The sequence below is a fragment of the Halictus rubicundus genome, chromosome 5 (genome assembly GCF_050948215.1).
Source record: "Halictus rubicundus isolate RS-2024b chromosome 5, iyHalRubi1_principal, whole genome shotgun sequence".
NCBI classification, from domain to species: domain Eukaryota; kingdom Metazoa; phylum Arthropoda; class Insecta; order Hymenoptera; family Halictidae; genus Halictus; species Halictus rubicundus.
In genome coordinates this window covers 855,988-861,987 of record NC_135153.1, presented here as the reverse complement: position 1 = coordinate 861,987, position 6,000 = coordinate 855,988, and positions in this window count along the sequence as shown.

The window sequence follows — 6,000 nt, the reverse complement described above, 5'->3', positions numbered from 1 at the left end:
TGTTAAGCCAAAAGGCATTCGTAAAAACTCGTAGTGTCCTTCCGGTGTGACAAACGCCGTCTTCGCAATGGAATCTTCTGCAACTGGTACCTGGTAATACCCTGATGCTAAATCAAGACCCGTGAAATACTTATTGCCTCCTAGCTTGTCGATCTGGTCGTCAATGAGGGGTAAGGGATATTTGTCCTTTATGGTTATTGCATTCAATTTGCGATAATCCACGCACATCCTTGTATCCCCTGTCTTCTTCTTCACCAGCGTGATCGGGCTCGCATACGGCGAATCAGATTCTCTAATAATTCCATTATCTAATAAATCCTTAATTATTTCGCGAACGACCTTCTTCTCCGGTTCCGCGAGACGATACGGGTGATATACTACCAGTTCGTCCGTAAGACATTTAATTTCCATTGCAGCCGTATTCGTTTTCCCTAAATCTCGCATTGACGACGATATGCAATCGCGAAATTCTTCGATCAATGTGACGCAAAGTCTTCGCTCCGTTTTCCCAATGTTCCCTAAATTTAATTTGGGATCTATTTCGACGACGTAAATATCCATTGCAGAAATAATTTGAAGCTTTCTTGAATTTCTGATATCGTTAAACGTGAGTTGGTTCCCCCGTTTCAACATTATCACGTGTTCTTGCTGTAAGAAATCCCTTCCCAGAATTACATCATGGGCCGTATACTCATCCGGTATAATAAATGAGTCTACGTCCGCCGTTACATTCTGGACTCTTATTGTAATCGGCGCGACTCTATTTATTATTACTGATCGATTAGCAAATCCCCTGAATACCGTATCGGTCACGATCTTCGTATCAATACAGAACTTTTCCGCTATTGACGAATGCATAATCGTACATGCGCTTCCGGTATCTACTAAGCTTTCTACCTTGTGACCGTTAACGCGAACGAATATTTGATAAATATTAGTACTATTTTTAATGATCTGTACCATATTTACCTCTTTCTGCGGGCAATCCTCCCGTCTGTGACCTAACTTCTTACACAGGCCGCATTCCGCTCTTGGTTTTCTGCAATTCCTTGCCATGTGACCAGTTTTGCCGCAATTGTAACATGCTACAGTCCGTGCCGAGTCGAATATTCGAATTGTCTTGTCACGTACAACAAAGTTCACAAAAGTTCAGAGTTCAAAGTTTAAAACGTCTATACTTAATACTGGTTACTCACTAACCCTTACACTAATTGCACACTTTATAGTCTGGAGCACTTAACAGTTTGTACACAAAATGCACGTAAGTGTACTCCAAAAATGCGCACTTCACACACGGTTAATCCCGCTTCTGATATGTAAGAAAAATTCAAAGAGATAGATAACGCGATATCGTTAACTTAAATAAATGTGGGCGTATTACAATATGCTATGAATCTTTATTCGCGACAAACGTACACGATGACAGTCAGAATAAGAATGTCCGCCGTCCCAAAAATCCGCAGCCGTGAGGACGCGCTCGACAGTATGCCTCTGTTTCAGTTGCGAGGGGCAACGCTCTGACAAAAGATACATGGTCTGCCTCGACCGTTTGTTTACTTCGATTTTTCTAACAAAAACATTCTAGTTTACTCTTTATTTCACCGTTCTACTAATTTTTTATGGGCTGCATTGCAGCTCTGTTTAACACTCTTTTACAACTCAGTACCATGGTACCATCCGTATTCAAGGAAGAACAATTTTTTGCGACGATCATTGAAAAAACAAAAGTGTTTCCTTCATTTCAGTCCTTTAGTGTGTTGGTGACGTAGCGCCCAGCACACCTACCTGTGTTCTGTGTCACAACTGGAGTTTTATGGTACGCTAACAGTCCCTATTGAGTCGCAATCCAGACCATACAAGCGAATGCATCCACAACTTCCAGAGACCTGCCCCCAAAACTAATTAAAGGAAGGCTAGACATGCAGTGTGTACTAAACTCCTCAAAAGAGGCGGATTCCAGTCGCTCGTGTTATAAACCTCATTCGATACTTCATCGAAAGGGTGATCTTACATATTTCTGTAACAGTTCCAAGTGCATGCACTTTGTTCACTCTTGTAATGATACACTCTTTAAATATTAAGTAAATCTTTCACGCTGCTAACGGCCCTCGTAGAGTTGGGCATTATTTGGGATAAAAAATTATTTAAATACAAATTTGAATAAAAGATACTTTATCTTTATTCGTTATTCGAAGGTTCGAATAAAAAAAGTATCTTTATTTGACGAGTATCGGATAAATAATTTTATTCGACGAGAATTTATCCGACGAATAAAGATAATTTTTTTTATTCGAAGCGGATTTATTCGAACTTCGAATAATTTTTTCATCTTTTATTTGTATCTTTTATTCGAAGCCTTCGAATAAATCTTCGAATAACTTTTGCCGAGCGCCGAGCATCAAAGACCTAGCGACGACAGACGACATACAATGTAAGCGGATGGAGAATCGTGCACGAATGAAAGTTTAAACTTTTAGATTGTTCAATATATCCTCATAAAATTGTGACGAGCGAATGGAGGGGATTTTCCTGATGAAAATGAGGTCAAATTCGGGTGTAATCGACCAAGTTTCACTGATACGTAATGTTACGATAAAAATTACAATCTCATTGAAGATAGTTCAAATGATGTCGTGTTTGGACTCATTTTCATCGGAATAAGCTCTTTTCTTTTCTGATAAAAATTACACCGAACATGATATAATTACCATCACATTTAATTGATGATTACAAATTCTATCAAGTACAAGCTTGCTGCACACAAGTTCTCGTACAATCGACCGAAGCAAGGATGTTTTGTGTGAGTTCTGGGCCAAGGTCGAATATTTTCATTTTATTCATACGAAACTGATCCGATTTCCACATATAATATTTAAATGTTTAGTAATCTGTTCAATTCAAATTTTTTAATGTAACAAATACATTGTAATATTTGTTGTAATTTCTTTGAAATAATGTCACAACAATTTCTAGTGGTGGTTCAGAGTCACCACTCGAGTGCAAAGGGTTAACAATTTCTTTTTCTCTTTTGTATAATGTGGTACTGTATGTAAGCTCATCGGAATACAAATGTGATCGCAATTTCATATGATACATGAAGCTACAGCTACGACTATGCTATATGCGTATATGGACAACTGCACATTGCTTGCATGAGTCCGAAACATCAAACTAGCGGAGTATTTGCATGTATAGGAAAATTATATACATATACACACATATGCAGACGCACGTTGCCGATGAGCGAATAGGCGTCGAACATACCACAATCTACGCTTGCAGTTTCCTCCAATCCCACTTCGACAGTCCTGTGGCGGTTGTAGATAATGTAGATTTCTGTATCGATTAATTTGTTTATATATAGTTGTTAACATTTATTTTGTTTTTGGTTTCCCTACCAACAAAAATTATTTACATAACAAATTGCTTCAGATTAAAGTAAATACTGAAAGAGATAACACGTCTTTTATTTGGAGAAATATATTACACTCCTACAATTTGGTGACCCCGACGTGATCCTTTTTAAGAAAGAAGGATGCCGCTTCATCATTCTCCAACAAGAATTGAAGGGAAATCAAATCAAGATCTTATTACGGAGACGGATAAAGATTTGTTAGAAGAAGAATTACCTTCGACGAGTAAAACCAACAATTTCAGTCAAGTCAATGCAACATCAATGGTTAAACTTCCACCCTTTTGGAAAGAGAATCCGATATTGTGGTTTACCCAGATTGAGGCAGCCTTCGCAATTAGCAGAATCTCCTCTGACGATACCAAATACCGGTATACTATAGTTAATTTAGATACGACAGTTCTTCCTTTTGTTTCCGATATTTTAAATAATCCTCCAATTAAAGAAAAATATGAAACTCTTAAAACAAGAATTATTTCCTCGTTCGACGAATCAAGCGAGTCAAAATTAAGAAGATTAATTAGGGGAAATGAGATAATTAACGAAAAACCGTCAAATTTCTTACAAAAATTAAGAAATTTGGCAGGTAGTTTGTGTAGCGAGAGTGTTCTAAAAACATTATTTCTGGAACAACTACCAGAAAATGTTCGAGGAATTTTAGCCATTAGTGAAGTACAAGAGCTTTCCAAATTGGCTTATCAAGCTGATAAAATTGTAGAAGTAATAAAACCAAATAACATTTGTAACATTACTTCAAAAGAAAATTATACTTCTAATTCTTCACAGGAAAAAAAAAATCAGACATTAAATTCACAGATTCTGGAGTTACAAAAACAAATAGAAGTTTTAAATATTAATTTTCGAAGAAATAATTACAGAAATAGATCAAGATCTAGATTTTTTAGGAGAGATAGAAGCATTTCAAAGCCAAGATCTCGAAATGAAGAACCCTTATGTTATTATCATCAAAAATTTAGAGAAAATTCCTTTAAATGTAAAAAACCCTGTTCTTGGAGTGGAAAGGATAAAAGAGATCGATCAAATGAAGGGTTAGAGGAAAACTAAGAAAGCTGTCTGGAGTACAGACGATCCATGATAGCTCAAATGTTAATTATCGTCTGACGATTGCTGACAAGACGTCAGGTATGAGATATTTAATTGATACTGGTTCTGATATTTCGTTGTTACCAAGGAAAATGTTAAAAGGAAAGTTGACAGAAACAAATCTTATACTTTTTGCTGCAAATGGTTCTGAGATTAAAACATATGGTCAAAAATTAATTACCGTAAATTTGGGATTACGCAGAAATTTTACTTGGGAATTCATTGTAGCTGATGCCGTAATGCCGATTATAGGATCAGATTTTATAGGTCATTACGATCTATTAGTAGATTTAAATGGCAAAAGGGTTTTAGATAAAGAGACGAAATTACAATCATTTGGAATCTTGAAGCGAGTACATACAATTTCAATTTCAACAATAAATAATTCCTTTAAATATAATAAATTATTACAAGAATATATTGATATTACTAAACCGGTTAGGAAAGAGATTGTTAAAAAAAATGTTTATCATTATATTGTAACAAAAGGTCAACCGATAGCGGAAAAAGCTAGACGTTTGACACCTGAAAAATTTAAAATTGCCAAAGCAGAATTCGAAGAAATGATTCGGAAAGGAGTGTGTAGGCCATCATCCAGTCAATGGGCAAGTCCTTTACACATGGTTCCGAAGAAAAATGGGGAATGGCGACCGTGTGGAGATTATCGAAGATTAAATTCAATAACAATTCCGGATCGCTATCCTGTACCTCATATACAAGATTTTTCTTTTAAATTAGCAGGTGCAACAATTTTTTCAACCTTAGATCTTATTAAAGCCTATAATCAGATTCCCGTGGCACCCGAAGACATTCCCAAAACAGCAGTTATCACACCATTTGGATTATTTGAATTTTTAGCAATGCCATTTGGATTAAGAAATGCAGCACAAACATTTCAAAGATATTTAGACAATGTATTAAGAGGTTTGAATTTTTGTCATGGTTATATTGATGATATAATTATTGCGTCAAAAAACGAAGAAGAACATAAACAACATTTAAAGATAGTTTTTGAACGATTACGAAAATTCAAATTGTCAATAAATGTGAATAAATCGAGCTTTGGTGTTAAAGAAGTTAAATATTTAGGATATTTAATTAATACAGAAGGTATGAGACCTACCGAGGAAAAAGTTCAAGCATTAAAAGATTTTCCAATTCCAAAAGATAGGACAGAATTACGAAGATTTTTAGGAATAGTAAACTTTTATCGTCGTTTTATTCCTATGGCAGCAAAAATTCAAGCTCCTTTACATTCGTTACTTATTGGTGCAAAAAAGAAGGATAAAAGGTTAATTGAATGGACAGAAGAACAAAAAGTTGCTTTTAATAAAACGAAAGAACAATTAATCAATGCTATATTATTGGTACATCCAGTAGCAAACGCACGTTTAGCGCTAACTACAGATGCATCGGATACAGCAATGGGAGCTGTTTTAGAACAATACGTTGGTAAAAGCTGGCAACCATTAGCATTCTATTCA